We start from the raw sequence: 14,585 nt of genomic DNA, 5'->3' as shown, positions 1-14,585 counted from the left end.
GGCTTGCCTGATCAATATGGCCTAATTGTAAACTGCTGATTGCAAATTACTTTCCTATATATAGTTACACAGCATTATGGGCTTTTGAATCAAATACACCATAAACCCATTTTTTAATTTTGCTTGCAGAGATGGGCTGTGATTTGCCTGCAGTCCTAGTGGATCAGGAGATTATTGTAATGGTATGTGGAAATAATCTTAGGAGGCAGGAAAGAAAGCTGGACAACCAGTGTATAAATGATACTCCAGCCCACACAAAGAAGGAGAGTGTGAAAACAGTTTGGAAAGGACTCACTTTAGTTTTCCCAAGAGTAAACAGAAAGAAGGGTAGAAATGCTTTTAGTCTTGCAAAATTCTTTCAATATTTTTAAATTGCTTATTTATACCCTATGACTATCATTATGTGTTGTACCTTATGATTCTTGACAAATTTATCTTTTCTTTTTATGTACACTGAGAGCATATGTACCAAGACAAGCTCCTTATGTGTCCAATCACACTTGGTCAATAAAAAATTCTATTCTATTCTATTCTATTCTATTCTATTCTATTCTATTCTATTCTATTCTATTCTATTCTATTCTATTCTATATGACTCAGTGGCTAAAATGCTGAGCTTGTCAATCAAAAGGAGGGATGTGGTGGCTCAGTGGCTAAGACGCTGAGCTTGTCAATCAAAAGGAGGGATGCGGTGGCTCAGTGGCTAAGACGCTGAGCTTGTCATTCGAAAGGTCGGCAGTTCGGCGGTTCGAATCCCTACTGCCGCGTAATGGGGTGAGCTCCCGTTATTTGTCCCAGCTCCTGCCAACCTAGCAGTTCGAAAGCACGTAAAAAATACAAGTAGAAAAATAGGGACCACCTTTGGTGGGAAGATAACAGTGTTCCGTGTGTCTTTGGCGTTTTTAGTCATGCCAGCCACATGACCATGGAGACGTCTTCGGACAGCGCTGGCTCTTCGGTTTTGAAACGGAGATGAATGACTAGCTCATATGTTCAAGGAGAACCGTTACCTTTACCTTACAACAAGGATAGAGCTGTTACTCCAAGTTAACAGAATAACAAAGTTGGAAGGGACCTTGGAGGTCTTCTAGTCCAACCTCCTGGTCTTTTTCCACATCAGGATCTTTTTCAACAAGTGATCATGTTTTTCCACATCTTACAATGCTATTTTCCAACTTAAAAATGTGCAAAATAAATAAATAAATAAATAAATATTCCCACACTATGGGAACATAATGTAAACAAAATCATTGTATGAATGAAGATAGCTCGTAAAACATATGTTCCGTAATACAATTTTTTTTTCCAAATGTATATTAAGAAAAGAATGAAGACTCCACTTAAATGAATTTGTCTTGCAAGAAACCCTTCAAAAAAAAAAGATGACAAAACACAAACGGATACACAAACACACCTTTTTTTAAAAAAACAAACAAACAAAATGATTGGGTGAAAAATATGTTCACATATTGTAACATATGCTAAAATGTCTGTATAGAATGGCTTTGGGTTAACATTCCAACTGAGTATAATTCCATCTTCTGTCAATGAGGCACTCAAAAAATAATTCCATCTGCACTGATTTTTATTTAAAGAGGTTGTATGAAATGCTCAGCACCAGCAAGGATCTTGAATTTCTAGGAATTTCTAGGAAGAGGGAAATGACAAAAGCAGGCTAAGCTTTCATTGAAAGAGGATGCAAAACTATAATGGGGCCATTTTGTCCTCTTCAATGCATTAATAAAAATATCTACTGTAACTACCGTATTTTTCGGAATATAAAACGCAACGGAGTATAAGACACACCTTAGTTTTCGGGGAGGAAAATAAGAAAAAAGCTGATTGGCAGGTGAATCGGCCTCCCTGAATACTCTCAATCAGCTATTCCCAGAGGTGAATTTTAGCAACAGGTTCCTTGGTTGTGAGCTCTATGCCTTGCTTTTTTTTTTGCTTTTTTTCCTGCCTCTGAAACTTCTGAAACGCCATTTCAGAAAAAAACTTTTTTTCCTGCCTCTGAAAGCCTCCGAAACAGCTTCAGAAAAAAAGCCTCTGAAACTCTGTTTGGGGGCTTTTTTTCTGAAGCTTCGTTTCTGATGCTTTTTTTCAGCCTCTGAAACCTCCGTTTGAGAAGGTGGGTGGGGTTATATTCGGAGTATAAGACGCACCCAGATTTTCACCCTCTTTTTTGGGGGAAAAAAGGTGCGTTTTATACTCTGAAAAATACGGTACATATTCAGAGGGTTTATTCCTGGGGGGGGGCCGAGGGGGTTATCTCTAAAGAAATATTTAGTTACATGGAACTTTCTCCCCTCCCCATGTCCTCTAGAGCAGGGGTCTCCAACCTTGGCATCTTTAAAACTTGTGGACTTCAACTCCCAGAATTCCTCAGCCAGCAAAGCAAAGCTGGCTGAGGAATTCTGGGAGTTGAAGTCCACAAGTCTTAAAGTTGCCAAGGTTGGAGACCCCTGCTCTAGACTGCCTCTTTCAATATTCTATAATGCTGCCTAATTGGTTAGATCAGGGGTGTCAAGCTCAAGGCCTGTGGGCTGGAACCAGCCTGTGAAGTACTTAGATCTGGCCTGCGGGGGCGCTGTGGTGCCTCTGCCAGCAAAAATGGAGCTTGAGACGAGAGGCCCTTCCTGAGCCCTCAAACTCCGTTTTCCCTGGCAGAGGGCTAGCAAAACAAACTAAAAACAAAACAAAAAGAGAAATGTATCCCCTTTTGCATTTGAGCATCCAAGAAAGCTGCCCTGAGTCTCCGGAGAAGGGTGGCATATAAATCAAATTAAAAAATAATTAAAAAAAAAAAGGTCTGGCAAGGAGAAAGGGAAAGAGGAAAGGCAAAGAAAAAGAAAGGAAGATGGGAAGAGAACAAGGAAGGAAAAAGAAGGAAAAAGGGGAAGGAAGAAGAAAGGAGAATGAAGAGGGAAAGGGAAAAAAAGAAAAGGAAGGGAGGGAGGGAGGGAGGGAGGGAGGAAGGAAGGAAGGAAGGAAGGAAGGAAGGAAGGAAGGAAGGAAGGAAGGAAGGAAGGAGATTATAATGAGAGGGAGGGAGGGTCTGTGGAAAGTCCTGCCTTAGCATTTGGCTACCACAGGTGCCCCCAACACGAGTGACGTAGATCTGGCCATGCCTATCCCAGCCATGCCCTCCAGCCTCCTGAGGTCAAACACAACCCTGATGTGGCCCTCAATGAAATTGAGTTTGGGTTAGATGTTACATTAAGCATTTGGGCACTAGAAAAATGACTGTAATTGAGTCCACCATTACGGATGTCAGTTGTGACGGTCATTAAGTGGGTCATTGTGTGACCGTGTCCAGTTTTATTTTTTTGCAGTGGTTGTAGAGGGAACCCAGTAGTCGGAATGTGAAAGTTGTGATTGTTAAGCAAAAGCTGTTGTTTTTTGTCAGAACTTCAAATCTATGCCGTAAATCCTGTTTCTGTCATAACTTCAACAGTCGCTAAGTAACCAATTGTAAGTGAAGGAGGACTTGTAATTAAGTGGGTGATTACCATTTTATAATTTAATAATTATATTCTGCTCTGTTTTAGGACTTGTTTTTCTCATATCTCCTCTTCCTCCTCCTCCTCCCATTCTTCTTCTTCTTCTTCTTCTTCTTCTTCTTCTTCTTCTTCTTCTTCTTCTTCTTCTTCTTCTTCTTCTTCTTCTTCTTCTTCTTCTTCTTCTTCTTCTTCTTCTTCTTCTTCTTCCTCCTCCTCCTCCCTTTTCTCCTCCACCACCACCTCCTCCTCCTCCTCCTCCTCCTCCTCCTCCTCCTCCTCCTCCTCCTCCTCCTCCTCCTCCTCCTTTCTTCTCATCCATTTTTGCCCTAATTCCCCCACCCACCCACCCAGTCTTGTTATTACAGCATCAGCCTTCCTTCATAAGAATTTGCTCCCTCTCCTGGCTATTTTTGATTGCCATTTTGTATTGCTTCCCCAAATTCTAAAAGATTCTCTTAGAGCTTGCACCACCAACTCTACCTACAAATGGAAGCTCCTTCTCCCTTTTGTAACAATGGTGGAGTTGATTTCACATCATTGCTCACCTTTGCATCAAGGACAGTACCTTACCGGCAACCTTGGAGAGTGTATTTATTATCAATTGCAGCCTTCTACCGAAGTTCTGCAGACAGAAACCCCACATTCCCCGCCCCTCTCCAATATTAAGAGAGTGGCGGGGGAGAAAAGCAAAATCCGTTCTGAGGATACCTTACAGGAAAGGTTAATGACTTGACTCGCTTCCTCACTTTTTGGAGAAGTCCATTTGCTTTTCCATTCTCTCCTTGCTCTTTTTTCCCCACCCGAAGCCCCAAGATGATGTTTAACTTCCTAAAAAGAAGCAATCTCCTTCCCTTCTCCAAGTATTACTGTTATCAGAGAGGCCCCCTGCTATAGAAAATGGAGGCATTCACTATCTGGTTTTGATCACATTGTGAACGGCCTATTCAGCAGAGCCCCAGGGATACACAGTGTTATCTATTTGGTCTCTGTGGACTTTGGCTGGCTGTGTTGTTCAGATGCCTTTCTGAAAGTTTAGACAACTATGTCAAATCCATCTGAGATGCATACTAATTTTAGATGCTCGCTTGGCATTGAAAATATATGCCTATAACATGGAAAGTTGCCTTCTAATTGATTAGACCAGTTGTCCATCTAGTTCCATATCATTGCCTGCGTAGATTGGCAGCATCTGGGCTTCCTTGCCCTCTGCTAATGCCTGAAGTAGAACAAGGGGACCATCTGATCTAAAGCATACTTCTCTCCCAATGAGTTATGGCCCCTTCCCTTAAAACGAATCATGGGGAACATGAAGAAACCCACCTTAATTCCTATTCTTGTGGTTTGTTACTCACCATGATGAGTAAAGAAGAGAATTAGAATAGAATAGAATAGAATAGAATAGAATAGAATAGAATAGAATAGAATAGAATAGAATAGAATAGAATAGAATAGAATAGAATTTTTATTGGCCAAATGTGATTGGACACACAAGGAATTTGTCTTGGTGCATATTAAAGTAAAGAAGATAATTATATGTCTGTTTGAAGCAATAGCATTTAGACTTATATATAAGCATTTAGACTTATACCGCTTTCCAGTGCTTTCTAGCCCTCTCTAAGCGGTTTACAGAGTCAGCACATTGCCCCCAACAATCTGGGTCCTCATTTTACCCACCTCAGAAGGATGGAAGGCTAAGTCAGCCTTGAGCCTGGTGAGATTTGAACTGGTAAATTGCAGGCTGCTGGCAGTCAGCAGGAGTAACCTGCTGTACCGCACTCTAACCACTGCGCCACCACAGTTCAGAAGGCCAAAGGTCACCTTGGACCTCTTTTCTATCCTTTCAATATGATGGTACAATATACCTGATAACCAGCTTTTTTTGACTAGAATTCCCACCTTTGCAAGTACCAATACACTGTTCTGACCTAGGCTTCCTTAGAAATTAAACAGCACAAACTTAGTCCTGGCAAACCTCTTTAATTCATACAGCTGTAAATTACTTTCATTTAGGCTTGATAAACAATCTTTCAGAGGAAGGTTATCAACATCCACCTATCCCATGTGGAATGCTGCCAAAGAGCTAATTTCCAGATGCAGGGCAAGGCCAAACTTGGCACAGAGTCACAAACAGAAGTTTCAAATCTTGAATCGGCCAGATGAGCTAATTGCTTCCTGCAAAAGCTCGCTTCTCTTTTATGTCTTATGGGAGGGGCTAATCATCTCCAAGCCTTACTCCCAAGTCGACCCTGTTTCCTTAATTGTTCCTGTCTCCTGGCAGCTCTTCACATGCACACACTGGGAACAGGCTCACATTATTCTTCTGCCTCCCTGATGTCAGACTCCAGAGACTCCAGAGGCAGCAAAGAACTACCAGATGGCCTTGGCCCCCTCTCTGCCTCCGACTCAGAGCCATCGTTTGAGACTTCCCCAGACTCCAGGACTGGCCCACGTTCCTCCCCAACCTCCTCACTGTCGAAATCTGCTGCCAGCTCTGCTGGCCACTGGCGGGCCACAACATACACAGCCCCCCTGTTCTTGTGACTATCGTCCTTCAGAACCCAAGCCAGCCTCTGTCCCCGAGTCAAACTTCCTACTTCTGTTCAACAGACTCAAGAATATCTTTTGTTTTGCTTTTTTAACGAAGCCAGTTCACAAGAGCATTGTAAAGTACAGTTTATTATGGAAACCATTGAAATTGAGGGCTTTTCGTTACTTGGATTTCTTCCTGGAAAGGCCATACCCAGCCTTTTTCACCCCAAAAGCAGGACTGTATCAGCCTTACTCCATTGGTGCTTCTTAAATAAATAGTAGTGATTGTAATTCAACATCTCTAGAATACTGCAGGGTTGGCCAAAATCTTTAACCTAGGCTGGCTGAGACTAAACAAAGCTAATCAAGATATCATTGCACGATCTATGCTGAGAAAATTTAATTTGTAGAAAATGCTGCCTCTCCTCTCGAAGATTTGATTCCTGGGTTAAAAGCACCTAAAGAATTACCCTTCTGGGATTTCATCTTTTCATCTCTTGGCTTCAAATTAATATACTAGATAAATGTTAGCATTTATTTGGAGGGTCATGATTTAAAGAGGGGGTGGATTTGTTTTGATGAAACGTAAAGCAAAAATGCAATGTGAAGAACACATAGGCATCAGTTAATAGCACAATGACAAAACATGCCTTGTTTTGTCATTGTGCAGGACAATACAAGCTCCACCTTTTGGCACTTGTCTTGCAACTTTGCATGCAATTAGGGACGAGGGACATTACAAGAGAATATTTGTAGCTCAGGGTTTAAACGAGGGGTCTTTGATGCTCTCTGAGTTTGGTTGTTTTCTTGCAGACGTTTCATGGCCCAAACTAGGTTAACATCATCCATGTACTGAACATCATTCAGAAGTTGTGGGTGCTCCATCACTGGAGGCTTTTAAGAAGAAACTGGACAGCCACTTGTCTGGAATGGTATAGGGCCGTGATGGTGAACCTATGGCACGCGTGCCACAGGTGACACGTGGAGCCATATTAGTGGGCACGCCAGCTCAGCTCTGGGGTGCATGCACATGTCGGCCAGCTGATTTTCGGGCCTTCTGGGCCCACCAGAAGTAGGGAAACAGGCTGTTTCCTGCCCCTGGAGGGCCTGGGTGGGGTGGGGTGGGGAAGGTCCGTTTTTCTTTCTTATCTGGCTCCAGATCCTCTCTATTTATTTGGGAAGGGCGAAAACAGCCTTTCCCACTGCCTTGGAGGCCCTCCGGAGGCTGAAAGGGCCCATTTCCCGACTCCCGGTGGGACAGGAAGTGACGTTTTTTGCTGTTCCCCAGCCTCTAGAGACTCCTAGAGAGGCGCTTAGAGACTCCTAGAGAGGCTCCGAGAGGCTCCTAGAGAAGCTCTGGAGGCTGGGGACAGCAAAAAATGTCACTTCCTGTCCCACCGGGAGTCAGGAAATGGGCCCTTTCAGCCTCCGGAGGGCCTCCAAGGCAGTGGGAAAGGCTGTTTTCACCCTTCCCAGATAAATAGAGAAGATCTGGAACCAGGTAAGAAAGAAAAATGGACCTACCAGGCCACCATGTGCCAGGAGCGGGATGGTGGTGGTGGTGGTGGTGGGGATTGTGCACGCATGCGCGTGGGCATATGTGTACATGACCCTTCCCCACACACCCCTCTCGTGGCACGCGATGGCAAAAAGGTTAGCCATCACTGGTATAGAGTCTCCTGCTTGTGCATCTCCAAGTTCTCTTCCAACTCTATCACTCTGTTCTGTTCACTACTCGGCAAGAAAGCAACCAAGCTTACAGACCACGAAGGATCCCTCGTGAGGGACATTGCAAACTTGTGACATATGTTTTGTTATTTGCTTTCTGTTCTGTGAATCCCATTTCTGAGCCACCAAAGTGATCCACCATGCTGTTTCACCTGGACTCTCCCAAGGGGCTTCTATACATCTATTGTTCATGTGAAGAAGCAGCCACAAAAGAAGGCCTGGAGGTTTGTTTATCTGTGTCCTCAGGGTCACCTGAGTGGTACAAATGGGTGTGGACAGCCTTCTTGGAACTGCTGAAGGGACTGTGTTGTAGATTGGAGATAGATGATGTCATATCCCTCCCCCTCTGTTGAGAGGGGGCTGTTCGATTTTGACATAGATGGCCTCTTTGACCCCTCTTTCAAACAGCGGTCCTCTCTATCCAAAATGTGGACTTTGCTATCTTCAAAAGAGTGGGCTTTGTCTTTGATGGACTGCTGAATCTAGTCCTGATGGATTTGTTCTCCTATGTTGAGCCTTATGTTTGTGAACAGGCATAAACTGAGCAACGTGATGCAGTACAATGTGCAGTGTGCCATGTGCAGATCTGTACCTTGGAGAAGCAAAACAACCACTTCATAAACACATATTTGTCTTGGACTCAAATTCCTTTTATGTGGTCATTGTCTTGATTGTGGCTTTTCCTCCTGTCCCTCAAGGATATTCCTTCTGCCCATTATATTGTAGTACTGGTTTATTAGACCTCAGAGCAGGGGTGAAATCTACTTATCTTTCCTATCTGTTCAGAAGTGTGTGTGGCACCCGTGTCCTCACTCTGCTCATGTGCGCGCCCTCTTCACATCTAATTTTGGACCCTCTGCGCATGCGCAAAGCCTTCTTCATATGCGCAGCGGGTGAAAAACAGGTTACTTCCTGTTAAAACCAGGAAGTAATGACTTCTGGGCGGGTGGGTGGAGCCTTGTGCTGCCGCCGCTACCAGTTCGCCAAACCACACACTGTTGCCGCTACCAGTTCGCCCAAACCGGTAGCATTTCACCCCTGCCTCAGAGATGGTTATAAGATGGATGGCTATATAAAAGTTTTAAATAAATACATATAAATTTTGGTTAGGCGCATATTTCAGACTCTAGCATAGAGAACTGGGTTGCCATGTTTTAAAAATCAAATTCTGTTTTGGTTTCTAACGTTAAATATCGTGGACTCTCAGGCTGGAAATCTTGAGTTGTGAATTTACTGGAAGTAACTGGGTCAGTCACCTTGCTTTTAGCTGTACTTGTGCGGCTGCTTCTGAGACATTCTGTTGAACAGTAACATCAACAAATTTAATCACGGGAGCTCTGATCTACAATGACCCTTTTCATGTTCGCTGATAGTTTTGTCTTCAGCACGTTATTGTTGCACTCCAGAGAACGATTGTTCTCCCTTATTCTGATGACTTCCCTGAGTCAAGAAGGAAGCCACAATTTTTAATGGGGCAAAGAGATGTAAGTTTCCCTACCTCTTTATAGTGCCTTGTAGAACACAGTCCTTATTTATCTGCTTATGTCTGAACCATAACATTCACTTCCAGATCGGCTTCAGTGAACTTTTGATACCCTAGTGCGAATTTCAAATTTTCAATCAAGCTCCAGCTGAAACCCATTTTCAGAAGTTCTGAACGTCCCTGCGTTCATTCCACCCAACTTGAACAGATAAGCAAACGCGACCTAAGCATTTCCTCTTTAATCAGGCTCATACACCCATGATTCAATTTCATTCTCTATAGGAATTCTTCTACATCCTCCGATTCGCTGCTTTATTGGAAAGCTTGAATTCTGACACTTAAAGCCAGCTCCTTACAAATATCCCTCAGGTGTATAAAGTGATTATCTTCCTTGGAAGAAAGAGCTCCAAATGATTTTGAAATCCTAGATAAACCACCTATGATTTGTAGGAAGGGAACCCTTTGCTTTTTATAGGCTATTCTTATGGTATAAGATTGCTTGTTTCCAGACTTCTGGAAACCTGTCCGATGGTGAGATGTCTTCTAAACAGCCCATGTCTAACATGGAATGTTTACAGAGAATTTCAGGAGCTCTTTAAAGGGCAATTAACAAATTAACAGAGTTGGAAGGGACTTATAGGTCATCTACTCCAACCCTCCGCTCAAGCAGGAGACCCTACACCATTTCTGACAAATGGCAGTCCAATCTTTTCTTGAAAGTCTCAAGTGATGAACCTCCCACAACTTCCGAAGGCAACTTCTGTTTCATCGGTTGATTGTTCTTACTGTCAGAAAGTTCCTCCTCATTTCTAGGTTGAATCTCTCCTTGGTCAGTTTCCACACATTATTCCTTGTCTGGCCTACAGGTGCTTTGGAAAACAGCTTGACCCCCTCCTCTCTGTGGCAGCCCCTCAAATATTGGAAGACTGCTATCATGTTTCCCCTGGTCCTTCGCTTCACTAGACTAGCCATGCCCAGTTCCTGCAACCGTTCTTCCTATGCTTTAGTCTCCAGTCCCCTAATCATCTTTGTTGGTCTTCTCTGCACTCTTTCTAGAGACTCAACATCTTTTTTATAGTGTGGTGACCAAATTATTATATATATATATATATATACATACATACATACATACATACATACATACATACATACATATATATATACATATATATATATATATATATATATATATATATATATATATATATATATATATATATATATATATATGTTTTTCTTCTAGCCAGGTTTTCCCTACGTAGCCAAGGTTTTTTTGTAGCTCCAGCTCAGTAGAATCTCATCTACTCAGTTCTGGGCTTTTTTCTTTTCTAACACCTAGCAAGCTCTCACTGCTAGGTGGGAGACCTAAATAGATCCATTTCTAGCTCGTTAGCTTTCATCAGTAGGCCACACCCATCTCCTCCCTGTAAAGGCATAGTATCAATTTTCTTACTTCTTCGTAGGGTCTATGTGTGTTTTTCTTCTAGCCAGGTTTTCCCTACGTAGCCAAGATTTTTTTGTAGCTCCAGCTCAGTAGAATCTCATCTACTCGGTTCTGGGCTTTTTTCTTTTCTAACACCTAGCAAGCTCTCACTAGGTATTTAGGTCTCCCACCTAGCAGTGAGCACATATATATATATAATATTTCACGTGTGTGTGTATATATATATATATACACACACATACACACATATTAACAATATAAACACATTAATACAAGCCAAATACTATGAACCAATTATAGATAGGGAGGGTGGAGGCAGGGTGTGGGATTGATTGTTAATCTATCAACCACCTGTGATGCTCTCCCATTGAAGCCCCAAGTATCTGGCAGAGCCAGGTTTTTAGGCTCTTGCAGAAGGCCAGGAGGGTTGGGGCTGACCTCACATCAGGGGGGCAAGAGGTTCATCAATGACCGGAAACCTCTTATGGACTTTTTGTGTAAAAAAAATAATAATAAAATGATTGTGTGACTTATGTTTTTTATGTTTAGAAAGAATAGGTCATAGAAAAAGGGAAATTATGTAATCCTAGAGAGACAGTTTTGATTAGAATTGTATGCAGAACTTTGGAAGATTGAAAGTCACTTCTTTGTAGATTTTTTTTTTCATATTTTCTGATATTTTAACTTTCCCTTTTGTCTACTTCCTTTTTTCTTTGTCTTCTTTTCCTTTCCTTTTCTGACTGACTATATTTTTTGGGATCTATTTTGTATTACATAAGTAAAATCTTGTACTGAAAACTATTAAAATGTAGGTAGCTGGCCACCTTATCTTGAAGAACACAGATCCTCAATGGAAGGCAGGTTGGTAGCAATTGTTTTTTTCTGCAGTTCTAATTATCCTCTGAAGTCTGTGTCTGTCTTGTTGGGTTGCAAAACCAAACCAGACAGTTATAGAGGTGCAGATGACAGACTCAATAATTTCTCTGTAGAATGATAATTAGGAAGCCCCAGTTAGAATGAAATATAGAACAACTAAGTGGTTCAAGATTATGAAAGGAGTACACAAGTTTATCTATTATTACCTTCGTTATATGCAATATACTGCATATCATCAGAAGTGCAAATCTAAAAGACATAGAAATTGGATTTAAATTCCTGGGAGTAACATCAACAAGCTCGGATTTTTTGATGATATCCCTTTGATGTCCAGAAGCAAGAAAGGAGTCCCTTGCTAAAAGTGAAAGAATAGAGTGTAAGACTTATTATTTTTTTAAAAAAAGCAATGATTGTATCAATAAGCAATGTCACCCCAGTGCAAATAGAACAAAAGAAGGTAATGTGATAACAGACATTATCTTCCTTGACCCAAAAACCCATATGGGTAATGACTGCAGTTTTGTGACTTGGGAATAGAACTATGACAGATCTCAACAAAAATATTAAAAGCATGGGACAGAAAAGGTTGCTTGACCACAGAGGTATGCATTGTCTATTGTATTCTCAGTTGTAGCGTACAGCTGGGTAAGCAAAAACATCAGAGAGGCTTAATGAAGAAAAATGGATGCCATTGAATTGTGGTGCTAGAGACAAATAAGCATAGAAAACATCTTGGACTTCAAGAAAACCAAATTGTTCAATACTAGCTGCAGTGAGCCAAGGCTAGTTATTGGAAGTTCTAATAATTAGACTAAGTTTAGATATTTTGGACACATCATGTGATGGCAAAGGTCATTGGAAAATATTCTGATGCATGGGGAAAGAATGGGTCAATAGAAAGAGAGGCCAACAGAAGACAAGACGGCTAGAAATAGATGACACAGCAGGAGTTTAGAAGACCTTGAAGAACTAGTTCATAAATAACATTCCTGGCAAAATGTTTTGCATTGGATCATGGACAACTGAAAACAATTGAATGAGTGTATGGTGGGGAGAGAAGCAGAGAAGCAACGCGAGGGAAAGGGAGATAGGGAGACCATTAGACATGGAGGCAAAGTAAGCAGAGGCCTGAGGAGAGAGGGAAGAAGGGAGGAAAGGTTTATCAGCCTGCCCTGTCCTCATCCAGGGTTGTGGTCCCTGCTGGGTGAAGCTGCATGTGAGGCGAGACAGACCTGAAGGGGAGAGAGTGTGAAGTTGATCGAGAGAGAAAAAGGAAGCTGATTGAGATAGATAGATAGATAGATAGATAGATAGATAGATAGATAGATAGATGATAGATAGATAGATAGATAGATAGATAGATAGATAGATAGATAGATATAGAGAGATAGACAGATAGATAGACAGATAGATAGACAGATATATAGAGAGATAGAGAGATAGAGAAAGAGAGATAGATAGACGGATAGATAGACAGATAGAGATAGATAGAGATAGATAGATAGAGACAGATAGATAAATAGATAGATAGATAGATAGATAGATGATAGATAGATAGATAGATATAGATAAAGATAGATAGATAGATAGATAGATAGATAGATAGATAGATAGATAGATAGATACAGAGATAGATAGAAAGATAGATAGGTAGATAGATACATAGATGATAGATAGATAAATAGAGACAGACAGATAGACAGATAGATAGATAGAGAAAGAGAGTGAGAGCGAGAGATAGATATATATAGAGAGAAAGAGAGAGTGAGAGCGATAGATAGATAGAGACATAGATAGATAGAGACATAGAGACAGACAGACAGACAGACAGACAGATAGAGACATAGAGACATAGAGACAGACAGACAGACAGACAGACAGATAGATAGATAGAGACATAGAGATAGATAAAAGAGAAAGATAGATAGATAGATAGATAAAGAGAGAGAATGAGAGAGTGAGAGTGAGAGTGAGATACAGAGAGAGAGAGTGAGAGCGAGAGATAGATAGATAGACATAGATAGAGACATAGAGATAGATAGATAGATAGATAGAGAAAGAGAAAGAGAGAGAGAAAGATAAAGAGAGCAAGAGCGATATCGATATCGATAGAGAAGTTGATCCAGAGAGAGAGAAAGAATGAAGCTGATCTAGAAAGAGAGAAAGAGAGTAGAGAAGATCCAAGGAAAGAGGGAGAACAAAACTGATTCAGGCAACTCAGCAAACCAGTGACCTGAGGAGAGCGCCAGACACACCAGAAGGAAAGGGAGGTGAGCGGATCCATAGAAGGAGAGCGGAGGCGAACTGAGCTGGATGAGTGAAAGCGCCCAGGCAAGTCACCAGAACAAGCTGTCATTCCAGGTGAGGGACAGAGCGAGAGACCCTGAGACTTTAGACGAGTGACTGAGGACAGGAAGACACGAAATTGCCAAGAAGAACGGGACAGAGGTATCCATACTCTTGTGAGCCTTTCGGTGGGGGGGGGGGGCAGCGCTTCAACTGCATAAAACAAAATGATAGGAAACTTTTCATGCTTTTGACAGATGGGAGAGACATACCGCAAGGAATTCCTAGATGCTGGAAAAATGTGTACCATTTAGGTCAAACAGCCGTCAAGACGTAAGCTATATGTCATAGGAACTTAAGCAACTAAAGCTTTACCTGTGGAATTCTATTCAAACAGATGCTGTACAATAAAGCAAAATAATTACAGATAGCCTTCAACATACAACCACAACTGAGTCCACAATTTCTGTTGCTAAGCAAGATAGTTGCTAAGTGAATTTTGCTCCATTTTATGACCTTTCTTGCCACAGTCGTTAAGCGAATCACTGCAGTTGTTAAGTTAGTGACCCGGTTGTTAAATGAATCTGGCTCCCCCGTTGACTTTGCTTGTCACAAAATGTGACCATGTGACCCAGGACACTGCAACTGTCATAGCTATGAGTCAGTTGTTAAGCATCTGAGTTCTACAATGGTCGTAAGTGTGAAAAACGGTCATAAGCGACTTTTTTTCAGTGCC

Source organism: Pituophis catenifer, unplaced genomic scaffold (assembly GCF_029215685.1).
Source record: "Pituophis catenifer annectens isolate HBS135680 unplaced genomic scaffold, rPitCat1.0.hap2 SCAF_7, whole genome shotgun sequence".
In the NCBI taxonomy this organism is placed as follows: Eukaryota; Metazoa; Chordata; class Lepidosauria; order Squamata; family Colubridae; genus Pituophis; species Pituophis catenifer.
Note: the sequence above shows the minus strand (reverse complement) of the source record.